Source organism: Eleginops maclovinus, chromosome 1, assembly GCF_036324505.1.
Source record: "Eleginops maclovinus isolate JMC-PN-2008 ecotype Puerto Natales chromosome 1, JC_Emac_rtc_rv5, whole genome shotgun sequence".
NCBI lineage: Eukaryota > Metazoa > Chordata > Actinopteri > Perciformes > Eleginopidae > Eleginops > Eleginops maclovinus.
This window is the reverse complement of record NC_086349.1, coordinates 24,402,486-24,418,343: the sequence shown is the minus strand read 5'-3', so window position 1 is coordinate 24,418,343 and position 15,858 is coordinate 24,402,486. Positions and strand designations below refer to the sequence as shown.

The window sequence follows — 15,858 nt, the reverse complement described above, 5'->3', positions numbered from 1 at the left end:
CACACACACACACACACACACACACACACACACACACACACACACACACACTCCTCACAGCAGGCAGCAGGAAAGAGTCTGGTGCAGTTGGAGTGGAGACGGTGGGTTTTAATGACACAGTATCTCTCAGAACGCTGTTCCCATAATTACGCCCTGTCTGACGTGGATCTGTCATTGGCATTGATTGTTTGTCCCGATGCCCACCTCCTCTGGGGGGAGAAAAGTGTGTGAGTGTAGAGGGGAGGGAGGGTTCAGGTGGATGTTTGGATCCCCTCGTGCTGGACAGGTTGCAGTCAGGAGCCCATGGGAGGCCCAAACTGGAGCCATTGGTGAGATTGGTATCGTGTTAATGGCTCCACAGGCTCCAAGATACATAGCAGCAAAACCATAAGAGGCACTGGAATGTGCAGCCCTCTTGAATCATTGTCATAATTAGGGACAATTGCACACGCAGACCCAAGACCTGTTTTGCTCTCATGCCTCACTACATTGCTTGTGTCTGTTAGAAGAATAATTTAACATTTTTGGGGCATTTAATTGTACGGTTCATTTGCCATTAGTCACATAAATTAAATGACGAGTATCACTATCATGCCTGCGTGTTTGTTTTACAGCTAAACCCGGTGATGGTTAGCTTCGATGAGCAAAAATACTGGAAATAGGGAGTATCTTTTCATTTTTACACTGATCTGAAATGTATTTATTTAGGATAAACCCCTTTGAGATGAACTGTCTTGTTTTCAAGTGGCTCCTTACATAGTTTACAAATAGAAAGACAGTAAAAAAAAGATAAAACGAAATGACAAAACAATGTCACAATACAAGACTACACATCTCAATATCACCATCTGGCCACAGAAAGGGCAGGAGCAAACATTTAGCCGGCAATAATGAACAATAATTAATAAAATGAAATATATTGTTTTGTACTTCTTAAATAATCACTTAGATTCGTGTAGGCTGCTGATTAAACCAAGGGTCTTCAAAGTTTAACACTGTGACAAGTTTGAACACACAAAACGACATTTCCCATCATGCTTTGGGGAACGCAAACAGGAAGAAAGATAATATTGCGTTGAACTCTAAGGGCTAAACATGTAGGCCCGTTTGTTTGGCCGGAATTTGTTTAACAGCAACCATAAAAGGAATGCCGAATTATCTATTAGCAGTTACAGTTTCCATGTTACCCAACTCCCCCCCCAAAAAAAGATCACTGGATTACTTTAATACTTAAACTCATTTAAAAACAGCTGATTTTAAAGCGAGCTCTGGACTTGATGATTTCCAAGCGGATTTAACGGTCGGAATTCAGGATGGACGTCGGATATAATGGTATCTTTAGGAAGAGTAAGTCCCACTTATTTTATAAATATGTATATGACGTCTGTGTGTGTGAAGGAGTCTGTTTTTTGACTACCTTAATTGCCTCCATCAGCTGTGTGTGTCAGTCATTGCTGATTCTGCAACTATTGGTAAACGAGCTCAAAAACTAAGCAAGGTTTTTAAGAAGAACACCTGCATGCACCTGTCCCCTCAATCACAGGTAGTATTTTTGATGTCACTGGCTTATTTCCAGTACTGTACTGAAGTACTATTTTGGGTTATGAGGTATTTCCATTTTATGCTACGAGTATTTCTTCCACCTCTGCTAATTTCTGTCTATTTAAATGTGGGATTACTGCACAGCAGAAGACATGTTCTCAGGCTTCCTTATGCAACAGCAGCACTAAGCTCAGGTATTATGGAAAACATGTCAGACATCCAGTGTAATACTCCTCCCCATATGACAGATGATTGGGCCTTAAATAGCCACTTTTGACACTAATAAGGGCAAATATCCCTCATTATGTTTTCCGCAAGCGATAGCAGAGGCTACTCAGGGATGGGGGGTTGGGGTGGGGGGCGGTCCCATGGGAATGAAAACAGCAGATCTGGTGATGTTGTGGGCTGGTAGCTCATGTCTGAGGGTGTGACGAGACTGAGGTCGATGATGGGGATAAGATAAGGCCCTGCAGTGATAAGGTTCGGAGGGCTGAGGGGCCCCAGAGGGATGAAGCAGGGAGGACATGATCAGAGTAACTGCTACTTGGGAAAAACATGGGTTTGGACCAATAACTAAACTATAAACTACAGGTTTGATGACGTATTATCAGAGGAGAACTGACAGGTGCTATATTTCTTAATATAACTAAAGCTCAATATTATCTTCTTACAGATAAACCTGGCATGTCTTGATCCGCTTGACTTCAGTTTAATTGATTTTAGGTTTGAATAACAAAAATGAGTCTCTTATATTCAACGGTCAATTAAATCCAAGTTAGGTAACATTACGAAAAGCCTCCCCCCAGTATTAATTGGTCGCTATTATTCACTATTTCATGAATGATCTTCCATCAGAACTTTTAAATGCAACAATATATATATTTGGAGTAACTCCTAGTTTAGCAAAGAGTACTTTATTTTCCTCTGAAATGGAGTTGAGTAGAGGTAGCTAGCATTGCAAGGAAAATACTCAGTTACAAGTAGGCTAAAAATACATCGAACTTTACCTGAAGTATACTGAATTAAATGTTCTCCTCCAAGATGGTTTATTAAAGAGCTTGAGGGCGTCTGAAATTCAGTTTTCTTGGGTTATTATTAAGTTAAGTCATTCAATGTGAACTTGCAGAGGAATAACTTCCTAAAGCGAGCGAATCATAAATCAAACAAGTATGAAAGCAGCAAAATGAGTCTCTGATTACATTTCTATGATTGATGAGAAGCAGCATGTTAGCAAGAGACAAGATTTTGAATAGCTTTTCAACTCTTTCTTTCCCATGAAATGCCACCATTCATCTCATACTCATTTTAAGCATGTTAATGAACTGTAGCCTGATGGCCACTCCCTGTCTCTCTGACATCCTCCACAGTGCCATCCATTCTCCTCATGGTTTAGCGAACCCACTCTTGGGTAAAGATGGTGTTTCTGTCCTCGCAGGCTTGAGAAAAGAGGCTTTAAACCTCCTCCCTCTGCAGCTCGACTCTCTGAAACACCTCGGTCGGTGTCAGGGATCGGTCTCACTCTGCAGGGTGAGCCCGTGTGGTTTTTCATTACTCAGATCACGACTGTCAAATGGCTGTGTGTATATCCCGGCGGAGGCTGATCCAGTAGGCTCATAAATGCCCAGGCGTCCATCCATTTGTTCATGTGTGATCTCATTTATCACACTTGTCACTCCCGGGGTAGCTATAATCTCCCAGAGGCTTTTAGTAGAAATCCCGCTGACGGTGTTATTTGAAATGCCCTGTGATTATTCATAATAGAGTTTACACATTTGTTGAAAAGATGGAGGTACGCTTAATAACTGTAAGGACAGAAATAATCTGTATCAGCTTTTACAAGGGAGTCCTTTTTTTCCACTGTTGCTCAGACTGTTGCCTGGTGTATTACCACCTTAAGACGCAGGGATATAATGAGATGGCTCGTGGGATGAGGCGCTCAGTATGAAAAGGATTAAACACAAAACACCAGTGTACTTTCACACAGTTCACAGACTGCACACTATAATCTTCCAAATCCTGTCAAAATCCCAGGGATGTATGTTTCTCTAGCAAATATACACACTCTGTATGTTCCTCCTTTCTCCCGACTACATTTGAATGAGAAAGAGCATCTCGATATGCTTTGGCAGGCCAATAAAAGAGAGAAAGTAATATTTGTGGACGTAACTCTTCTACCCCGAGACAGGTTTACAGTCTCGTGCTGGCAGGATGGATTCCTGAAATAAACTTTCCAGACACAGGGAGTGAAAACAACTCCCTTTCTTTTGTGAGGGAGACAAGGCTCGGGCCGATATTCATCAGTGGGGATAACCTCTGACCCCAGAATCATATGACGCTGAGTGCTGGGGATCCTGCTGCAGCCAGACAGTCTGTCTGAGACGCCATCTCTCTCTCTCTCTCTCTCTCGACACTCCTTTCCCCCTCCCTTTCTTCCCATCTCCCACTTTTTCCTCACCTTTCCTGCTGTCTTAGGACTGTGTGTAAATGGTTTTAGGTGTGGATGGGCTGAAACTCTACAGTGTGTCTAATTAATTATTCATTATTAAGGGGCCTGATTATGCTTTTTTGGGTTCTCCCTTTCCTGTAGTGTATTATATAGATTTTAGTGCATGTAAATGGTCTGCAAAGACAAAAATCCCAAAGTCCCCCCTCTTCCACACACCGAAACGCCTCAATTGGACTCCTTTGATCATCATTTTGTTACACTCGCGCTTCTATTGGCTAGCCCTCCAACACATTGTACGTGATAGGCTAAGGGGGCGGGACATCTCTAAGCGGTTGACCAGTCACAACAGAGATGGCAAGCTAACCAATCAGAGCAGACTGGGCTCTGGTTTCAGACAGAGGGTGACGCTTTTTGAACATTAAAGCATGGAGACATGTCCCAGGAGAGACACAAATACAAATATGAACCTGATAATGAGTATTATATGTCCTCTTTAGTATTTGTTGGACCCTATCAATGTACTTTACTCTATGAGCATATTAAAAACTAGAACCAGAGCAAAGTTATATATTATTTATTATTCTGAAATGGTTCTTTTTTGCACAAGGAGTTTAACTTGGCGTACTTTGGGTTTATTTAGATGATAATGCTGTTGTTGTTTTATTATTCGAGACTTGTACTTGTGTTTTTACATTGTTCAGTAAACGTGTTTTTCTTTCACATCCAACATACAGTTTACTTAATAACCCTTCACCACTTTGACCCGTTTCCCCTTATCATGACCATACATTCAAATACTTGTTGGCATTTTAAATTTGCATCCCGATAACAGACAACACACCTGCTTTTATAAACTGAGGAAATCATGGAAAATGTCAAATCTAAGATAAATATCTCCCCTCTAACAGCCTCCCCCCTTCTTCTCTTTCCACTCACCCCTCAGATACCAGCATGCAGACAAGACGCTGGGCTCTCGCCGCCCCAAACAATCACCATTAGGTGGGCCATGACAGAGCTTTTCCACACCGTGCGACGGACTGAAACAGCTGCTGACAAGCCCATCTCTCCCGGGCCCCCGCCGCAGTCTGCTGCCATGCTCTGATTGTGACACCGGTTTTCGGATAAGGTACTCTCAGGACATACCTCAAGATGACAGTGCGATAAACAGAATACCCTAATGGCTTTTCCTACATTTGATTCAATTTTCCGCAAGATCCAGGAACTGCTGAATTGTTTCCATCTTGCAGCACCGTACTCTTATCTGGTTTGATCACAGGTTTCAACCTTTACATGATGCAATGGATGTCAGGGTTGATGTATTGGACTTTTTTTTTCTTTAACGGTAATTACAGAGCAATTATGGATAAATCTCAGGGTAGGATGCATTCATACTTTCACTAATCCAGACATGGAGCCGCTAAACATGTAATTACCTTATAAAAGAAGTATGCCCAATTTACATGCACTCAACAGAATGTAAGGGCTGATAATGTGGTGATTTTCACCAGGATAACTACTGGGATCAGGTGTTTACGCACTAATCAGTGCTGAAGCATGACGTGAAGAGTCTGCATAATGAACAATTATGACTGTAATTGAATGTCTGCAGACTGTTACCTCACCTTTAGAGCTGTGGTGTTGACGGTGAATAAAATATGGTGGCAAAATATGACATGTTTTGATGAAATGGAGGCTTGCAGGTGGGTTGCAAAGTCCCCCCTCCTCCCTGCGCTTACAGGAAAAAGCGACCGAGCCCCGATGCATACGTTGCTGTGCACTTCACAATTTTGGCAACTGTAATGTTTGATGCATTTCACTCAAGTGAGTCATGGTAAGAGTGGAGCCCCGTGCCAAGGAGGTGTTGGGTTTGAGTGTTCAGAACGAGGCGGAGAGCGTGAGGTGACATGTTTCGCTGGTATAGAGGATATGCGAGATGCTCATGTAATGAGTGCCTTTGGGAGATAATGGTATGCACGAGCCCGCCTCCTGCTATGTTCCCCCGCTCTGCTCCACAGGCAGTAACAGTGGGAGGAACAATGCCAAAACATGTCATGGAGACGAGCACGGGACGCATGTGGCGCTCAAGGAGTTGAGAAATATAATCTCACACATGGCACAGGAGTTTCATAAGATAGAACTTCCAGAACTTTGTATTAAACTTGATCAAAGATGGACAAAAATAAGAGGCATTTCCTAATAAGCCTTCGTCAATCTGAGACAGATCAAATGAGTACCTTCAAAAGTGCCCCTATTATAAGCGTCATATTCCCCTTTTGATTTACTCCTTTACCTAACGGTGGCTCAGCAACAAAAAAAAGAAGTTGTTTTCTTGCTCGTTTTTGGTCTCCACCATCAAAATATCTTGCTTTTTGGTTTCTAAATGCTCCACTTTCTTCCGCAGCTAGTTACATTTCAGTTTGGTGCTGAGCATGTGATGCACACAGGGTTTTTAGAGGTTTTTGGTTTCTGCTTTGGGCCCTAAAGACACTATAAGAACCAAAACAGTGACGGTGTAGGTCAAACTATGAGCTAAAACTTACAAAAAAGCTGCTGGTGATAATTCTTTGTAGGTTGACACATTTGACAGTTTAACAACATACAAATTAAAGCTGCTTTAAGATAAACTTTAGAGCATTTATTTAGCAAAAAACGAGAGCTGTTTATTTCTGATATACTGCTTCATGTGAGTCCTTGGAAAACTGTGCACCTATCTGTTAAATCACTTGATATAAATGTGTTTGCGGGTGCTCAGAAAATGCTTGTGTACACAACATTTTGCTGCAGAGAGCAGCGTCTAGACGGGGAGCAGTGTGGCTAACATCTGTGTGCTCCTGTCCCGGGACAAATAGCTGTGACGGCATTTCCTTGGATATTCTCTCACATACTGTGTCTTTATTTCCAGTGGTCAAGCTCCCATTGCAGCGCCCACCATGGATAAATGCTGCTTTTGTGAAGAGTTTTTTACCCCTCTGAGCAGCTGTCCACAGCCCCCTCAGGCGCAAAAAAACCAGAGCAAGTGCATGTGGGCTGTCAGGGCTGCGAGAAGCATTCAAGTTGAGAGACAGTTTTCATTACAGCGCACAGCCAACTTCAGATATCATGTTGGAAACAATATTCTCTCAAGAAGTCCCTGTGTGAAACAAATTGAAACGGGACACACCTGTGTACTGCGCATACTTGATGTGTGTACATAATACATACCTCCATTGAGATCTGGCTTGGATACACCTCGCACCTCAAACCATTTCACAATTCCTGGTAGTATCATGACTCACTCTGATGCGCCGAAGATGTTCCAAAAATGTGGTTCGTAGTCACACTGAGCTGTTAACTTTCCAAGATGATGCGGCCAACATCACAAACAGAGATCCAGAGCTCAAATAGAATAAACTCGCATGGAAAAAAGAAGATTTATCTCAGAGAATAAAGAGAATAAAGGGCCTACAAAGGTCGCAGTGATGGAATTAAATGAAGTATAGTTACTCCAGTTTCATATATGTAACATTTCAACGTACTTTCACTGAGTGTCTTCAGATTATACTCCTACTCTACTTCATTTGGGAAGACAATATTTTAATTTCTACTCCACTACATTCATCTGACGCAGCTTAAGTTACTTATACAGATTCATATTATTAGCTACATCAACATCAACAACAACAACAACAACAACAACAACAACAACACATGACTACCTTTACCAGCTGTAATGAAAGCATTAATGCATCAGTGTATTGACTTTTCTTTATTTGGACAAACACAGTAATACCCATAACAGATACATTTAAAAAATAAAAAAGGATCAAATTTCGACATCCATTGAAGTTACAGGAGCTCCATTTTTAATATAATTACATAAGTTATTTAATATTTAATAGGACACATTATGTTCATTTTCAGGTTCATATCAGTATGTAGTGTCTCTCCTGGGACATGTCTCCATGCTTTAATGTTCAAAAAGCTCTTTATGTTTCTCATACTGCCTGTGCTGCAGCACCTCTTTTCACCCTCTGTCTGAAACCAGAGCCCAGTCTGCTCTGATGGGTTAGCTGGTCTGCTCTGTTGTGATTGGTCAACCGCTTAGAGATGTCCCGCCCCTTAGCATTTCACATACAATGTGTTGGAGCACTAGCCAATAGAAGCACTATGTTCGAGAAGTAAACAAAGGAGTCCAATGGAGGCGTTTCAGGATAATAAGGCCTCTTCAAGAAAGATTTTGAATGCAGGACTTTAACTGTTATCTTTAATTATTCCGAGTGCTTCTTCCACCACTGACTGGTTAACAAAGCTGCAGGAAAACCTGGCTGTAAGAGGCTGATTAAATACAGGAGAGGCAATGAAGCCAGGCTGAGCAAGTGTGTCTCTAATAAGGCCTTGACTATTACCTGGAGTGACAGCCAGAGAATGGGAGGAGAAGGGCTGGCTCCACTCTGCTCACTCAGCCAGAAAGCCCCAAACGGCAGGGCTAACGCAGGTCAAGTGATTTGGCGCCTCGGGTGTATTAAAGCTATTTACAAGGGACTAAAGGATTTACGTTGCTTCACCCATTCGCCCTGCGCTTTTATACGACCTGGCACCGGGCTGCTAAGTTTTCTCTCAATCAATACGAAAGGGTAATAAAGAATGTTGCCTTTAACGCCTGTTTGGCTTTTTTGTTCACTTTGCTGGAGGAACGGAGGGTTTTAACGGGCGGCTCCCGACGCCTGGTGAGAAGGCAGACGCGTGAGAATAGAGATCCTCTGCACTCACTCTCTCTCTCACACACACACACACACACGTTCAAATTCAGAAACAAAGTTGAGATTTATGGTATTTTCAAATGTATGCGGAAACACACATTCATGTTATTTAAATATAGTTAAAGGCAGGTATAAGGACACGGACATCCTCCTCTGAGCACCTGTACGTGAAGGCTGCTGCAATGAATGACAATCTAGTTGAAAACAATTACAAACTAAAGTATTTCTTCATAAAATAAGTTAGAATTGTTGTCAAATAGTGTTTAAAACTTTCAAAAAGTACCTACAACTGTGCACAACTGCAGTATAGTGTGTAATAATATATAACTGCTATAGAACTACAGCTCTCCACTTATTAACCTTGTGTAACGTTGTGTGGTTGTCAAAACACCGTTGAGTCTATTTCTGAGAATGTATTATTCAAACCAATTCTCTCTTTTTTTCCCCAGACATTCAATTATTTTTTATTGAGGTAGATATGTTACCCCTAATGTTCCTTGGCCTTCTTCAGGAACTCAGAAAACATACTTAACTTTGTTTTATTAGCTTGATACTTTATGACCTCTTTATCATTTTTCCCTCCCAAATCTCAAACACTTCTATTAGGAGATTTTTTATTGGAGTGTTTTTGAGCATTAGATGTCTAACAAGGAATTCATCCTCTTTATATGTTGCTGATATCCCACTAAATATTTTCCTACAACTCAGTTGTGGGGATTTGACCGTGATCTTTTAGGGACTCTTGTTGCCCCCTTGTGTCTCGATAGTGGCAACCAAGCTTAAGAACTCATGTACATGTTGATGTAGCAGTACGTGGCTTAACCTATTAACTATAATGCGTGCATGAGGTGTTTGAATTATACTGGCATTTTAAATCAAGTATCTCCATTTCATCCTACTTCATTCTTCGACTCCATTACAGGGAAATATTGTACTTCTTACGTCATCGAAACACTTTTTAAAAAAGCTAAATGTCTCATTTTTGGATGAATATTCCATATGATAAGTTTCCAAAATAGAAAACATGTTTAAAACTAAACCAATTGTTCACATGTTTACCACTCACAAAAAGAAATGATGGTTGGCGTCCCCTGTCATGTTTTAGTGTGTGAGTTTTTGGTATGTCGCTAAATTTAAACAGTTATTTTATTTTATAGGGGCGGTGGTGGCAAAGTCCATAGGGGCTTGGCCTGGGAACTGGAAGGTCACCAGTTCAAGTCCCCGAAAGACCAAGTGCCACCGTGGTGTCCCTGAGCAAGACACTGGTTACCTACACTGCTCCCCGGGCGCCGTACATAATGGCAGCCCACTGCTCCTAACACTAGGATGGGTCAAATGCAGAGACCTGTAGGGCGGTGGTGGCAAAGTCCATAGGGGCTTGGCCTGGGAACTGGAAGGTCACCAGTTCCCTGGCAAAGTCCATAGGGGCTTGGCCTGGGAACTGGAAGGTCACCAGTTCAAGTCCCCGAAAGACCAAGTGCCACTGTGGTGTCCCTGAGCAAGACACTGGTTACTTACACTGCTCCCCGGGCGCCGTACATAATGGCAGCCCACTGCTCCTAACACTAGGATGGGTCAAATGCAGAGACCTAACTGCATTTCGTTGTCCTAGTACTTGTACTCTGTGCAATGACAATAAAGTTGAATCTAATCTAATATAAATGTAGGTAACAACAGTTAAAGTATTGATTATTTCAAAGAATAGCAAAAAAAAGACAGAAAACCCAATATTTTTGGCCAGTTTTTTTTAGCAAAACCGGTTTTCTGCCATTAATCACATCAGATTTATTTTGTGATCCGTTGGGGAGCCCACCCCCCTAGGTTGGGAAGAACCATCTCAAATTAAAAGCTCAAACTCACCAGCTGCACATCTAGATATCAGAGGTGGAAGAAGTACACAGATCCTGTACTTGAGTAAGAGTAAAAGTAGGAATACTAGGTTACAACTAAAAGTCCTGCATTCCAAATGTTCCTCCAGTAAAAGTAGAAAAGTATTATCGCCAAAAGTTAAAGTAGTCATTGTCTGATTGGTCCATTTCAGAATAATATCTCTGATATGTTTTATAATGATTGATCATTAAAGTGTTCTCAGAGCTGGTAAAGGTGCAGCTGGTTTGAATGGCTTTGTATACTGCAGGGTAGCTGCTGGATTTACTGCAGGTGAACTACAGTCTGATTTAAGGGCTGATTATATTTACCATCATTAGTCCAAATCTGCCTAGCAACTAAAGGTATTAAATACATGTAGTGGAGGAGAAGTACAAGGTAGGATAAAATGGAAAGTAAATACAAGTATCTCAAAATCAAATATACTTGTTACTTCCCTTCTTTGCTAGATACACATGAATACATATATCAAGAATAGTTGATTTAACAAGTAAGAAGTGCAATATTTTGGTGAAAAGACGTGAAAAAATACTTAAGTAGCACTTTAAATACAAAACTTGTTATGCAGTGTTTTTTTACATTATTGAGTACTTCTTCCACAACTCACTACTGGCTATTTCACAGACAGAGAGATGCTGCCATCTTGTGGAAAACTTGCAGACACTTCATGAACCATCGTTTGTTTTCTGCTGTCGCCACAGGACATTTCTGTCTTCTCTCCCCTGATTAAATCCAATCAATGCTCCCACCCTTAAACAAACATCGGAGCTACAGTTACACCTCTCATTCCCTCAAGCTAAAAGGTTATGAGACTGCAATATGCCGATGTTAGGAAGAGCATAATGGATCCCGAATGATGCGTTGCCCTTTGATCACATCACACTACTCAATGGGGCAATTAAACCCATCATTAACAATGAATTAAAAATGCACAGTGACTGGCAGGCAGTTTGAAACGCACGCTGCAAATCAGTTCGGCAAAAATGGAGCGGTAAAAATGAATAAAACTGTAATTACTCACATCAATCTGAAACTGGGATTGAAAAAATAGCCTCTAGGGCTTCACACACACACACACACACACACACACACACACACACACACACACACACACACACACACACACACACACACACACACACACACACACACACACTCTTGCCTGCCAGCTCCAGACAGACAGGCAATGTGTTCCAGATTAGATCAAACTCCAGGTTGCCCATTTTGATTTTCTAAAAGCAGCTGTGTGGCACTTTGTTACCATGACTACGCTCACTGTCTGGTCTTCCGTCTGTGGCCGTAAAAGTAGACACGGGGTTGGGTCGTGGCTCAGTTCAGTTCAGGTCTCGGGGTAGGTGATGCTGGGCGGCAGACAATCAGAGAAGAAGAAGAAGCGCGTCGTTAGAGACGTCGGTCGTCAGGGACGTCGGTCGTCAGGCTGTAATCAAACGGTGATGAAACAGAAGCAGGACGAGGACATGAACTCTGACTTTGTGTACTCAATTGTAAACGGTCTTCATGATTCATGGCTACCTTTGATCTGTGTGTACTTATTTAAGAAGTGACAATGCACATTCAATCCAATAAATCAATCAAATGTTATTTATACAGCCCAATATCACAACTGACCAGCGATGGAAAGTAACCTTTACATTTACTCAAGCATTGTACTTCAATTGAGTATTTCCAGTTAAAGCTGCTTTGTACTTCTGCTCCACTGCATTTCAGAGGAGAATATCATACTTCTAAAACTATATTCATATGAATACTCAGTTACTTTGTACATATTAAAACAAATGATCTGCCGACATAATGCAGTACTGTACTACTAATCTACACGGTATTACAAGTACTGCTACTTTTGATACTTGAAGTACAGTTTGAGGCTTAAACTTTTGTACTTTTACTTAAATTTGATATTGAAATCAGGACTTTAACTTGTACTTCTGCCTGGAATAATATACAGAAGGTGCTGAAACTGTCAGATTTTTTCCCTATGGGGGCGTTCAAGTCCTCTTTGAAGGACAGAGAACAAAGAACCATTGGTCGATGTGATCGCTCTTACTGTACATCCCCTAATTGAAGTCATTTAAAATTGTGACAGTTTTTATGCTTCATAACAGTTTCTTATATTTGCACATGGACCGGATAATGTGCCATTTCATTCGTGTCTTACGACAGCTGTATTCATCTGCCTGTATTGTTTGTGTTGTAACATTGTTCATGATGCCCTCTTGGACATGTCGCTTTTAATCTCAATTAAACTATTTACCTGGATAATAATGGGGAATTTAAGAGCATAGTATTTGTACTTTTACTTAAGCTAGGGAACTGAATACTTCATCGTACCCTGCAAATTACACATTTGTCTCAGAGGGATTTAGAGTGTGTACAGGATACACAATATCCGTCTCCTTAAGGCGCGCCAGGAATAACTCCCAAGAGACCCAACAATTAACGGGGAAAAAAGCAACAGAGCAGGGATCCCTCTCCCAGGTCGAACGGACGTGCAACAGCAGAGTGTTCTCCATTAAAAAAAGATAATGAATTACAACGCAGACAATCCAAAAGGCTAAATTGATAATGTGAAGGTTAATTGATAATGAGCGCTTGATCATGTAAATGGGCCTTTCAGATTCGGCCATAAAGGCTTATTTACATAATGCAGTCTCTCGCAGGTTTAGGGCATTAAAGACATCATAGCAGAGCAAATAATCACAATTAAAGCACATATGGACAATTAAAATCACATTAATACAAACACATAAAAACACAGCAAAAGAGCTGCTAAACAACCACCAAGAGATACAGTACCATCAGATGGAGCGCTGTACAAAATGACACAAAATGATTCGATGAGGCTTAAAGAGAAGCCATAAAATTACCAAGAAGAGACACTAAAAGCATCATAATTTGTGGTCATTTTGTCTCTTTCATTTGTTTAGCATAATGACTTCTAAGAGATGTGAACTTAACACCAAAGAAAGATTACTGCCAGTGACCCCAAAAGACACAAAAGAGGCACAAAATAAGTACAAAAAGACAAAACCACCACGAAGATGTGCAAAACTAGAAAGAAAAACAAGCTAAACCAAACGGAGATGTTAAAAGTCCAACAAAGATGCTAAATAATTGAGAATAGGTGCAAAAAAGGGGCATAAAGACAAGCCACACGACTAAAGAGATGCTAAATGTCCCAAAAAGACAACATTTGTGGTCATTTTGTCTCTTTTAGTTTGTTTATCATAATCACTTCAAAGAGATCTAAACCTAACACAAAGAAAGATTACTGCCAGTGACCACAAAAGACCTAAAAGAGGCACAAAAGAAGTACACAAATCACCACCAAGGCAAAAACAACCACGAATAGGTGCAAAACTTGGGGCGGCAGTGGCTCAGTCAGTAGGGACTTGGTCTTGGGACCGAAGGGTCGCCGGCTACGTCCTGATTGGACCAAAAAAAATATGGAGTGAGCTGGTAGCTGGAGAGGTACCAGTTCTCCTCCTAGGCCACTGCCGAGGTGCCCTTGAGCAAGGCACCTAACCTCCATCTGCTCCCTTGGCGCCGGGTACCTGGCTGCTTCTGCTCTGCCACCTCTCCTCTGCATGTGGTTGTTTGTGCATGTATTTCCTCTGTGTTTGTGCATGTATATCCTCTGTGTGTTTAATGTGTGTCAGCACAACAGAGTAGAGAAAAGCAATTTCCCTGTAAGGGATTAATAAAGTATGTCTTCTTCTTCTTCTTAAAACTAGAAAGAAAAACAAGCTAAACTAAACAGAGATGTTAAAAGTCCAACAAAGATGCTAAATAACTGCGAATAGGTGCAAAAAAGGGGCATAAAGACAAGCCAAGATGCTAATGTCCAAAAAGACACCATTTGTGGTCATTTTGTCTCTTTTCGTTTCTTTAGCACAGTTACCTCAAAGAGATGTAAAATGAACACAAAGAAAGATTAGAAAAAGACCTAAAATAGAAAGAAAACAAGTTTAAAAAATCACCACCAAGACCTAAAAGAGGCGTTAAATCGTCTCTCTGTGTGAGTTTATTGTTCCTATGAAGGAAAGTTTAGAAAGTTTTTACTTGTGTGTCCAGGGGCCCGTTGTGCTGCAGTATGTGGAGTTACTCAGACGTTTCTAAACGTGCCTCGGTGTGAAAGGTCAGGCGCTGTCAGTCAGCGTGATTGCCTGTGTAATCAAACGCTCACGCACTGCCGCCCCTGCAGCGAGGATAATCTACAGTACACCATGTTTGCTCACATCAGAGAAACCAATCTCCTTCCAAGCTGTAACGAAGCGTTACTGACTAATTCTAGCCGTCACTGTGAGAGAGGGGCTATATGTTCGAGCCAATGACGCAGATCAACCGTGGGAACGAGCGAAGCCACAGACGTCCAACTCTTATTTAATGGAGCAATTAGGACCCTGCGAATGTTCTAACTGCAGTTTGGTAAAGTTCTCTTCTACGTCTTGATGTTATCGCCTGAAAAACCATTTTTTTACAATACTCTTTTGGACCTTTGTTTACTCCCTTATGTGGTTCTGTTATCAAGATGATCTGTTCTTTTTCTGTCAGTGTTGTATTGACATTTTTTAGCAAAAAAACAAGTTGTCTCACTCTGCTTTTTTTTTACTGTTTACTTCCAAACAAAAGGCAGGACGCTCTGGTAGAAAATGAGAGACTTTCGATTAGTGAGGTTCCCTGCAGCCAATTACACAGTGCCATCGGAAAAGAGAAAGGGAGATGGGGTAAAAGCACATTGTACACACCTACTGTATACAAACACACTGGCACTATATGCCCTTGGGTTTGTGAAATTTTACTCCTTAGGTTGTCTCTTTAAAACATGTCAAAGTTGCTTATTATAGAATGATATGTCAGGAACAAAAAGGGATGTAAACCTCTAAAAGTACAGCTTTCTCTGCAGCTTTAACCTACTTCTAATGTTTTATGCCATATAAATGTCTTTCTGTCCCTCCAAACAGCTATATTCCTATCTCCCCACACATGTTCATTCTCTACCTGTCCACCAGGTGTCCTTCTTTACTTCCCGCTCACCTGTTTCCAATTCCCCTCGTTAGCCCTGCAGTAAATAGCTTTCCCTCTTTTCATCCAATCACAGCCGGTTCGTCAAAGTTGCTGCAATATCTGCAAACTGTTCCCTGGATCTGGACTTGCAGGTCATCACTCTCCAAACCTGCGATGGATTCATTACTACCTAATACAAGTAAGGTGTATACCCTATCA

General features: G+C 41.3%; 1 long non-coding RNA gene across 1 annotated transcript; it reads left to right on the top strand.

Moving 5' to 3' along the window:
* Positions 1-1,067: 1,067 nt before the first annotated feature.
* LOC134870755 (uncharacterized) lies at positions 1,068-5,657 on the top strand. Its single transcript, XR_010166600.1, has 2 exons — positions 1,068-1,347; positions 4,932-5,657. It is a non-coding gene; the product is annotated as an uncharacterized LOC134870755 (long non-coding RNA).
* Positions 5,658-15,858: the final 10,201 nt, after the last annotated feature.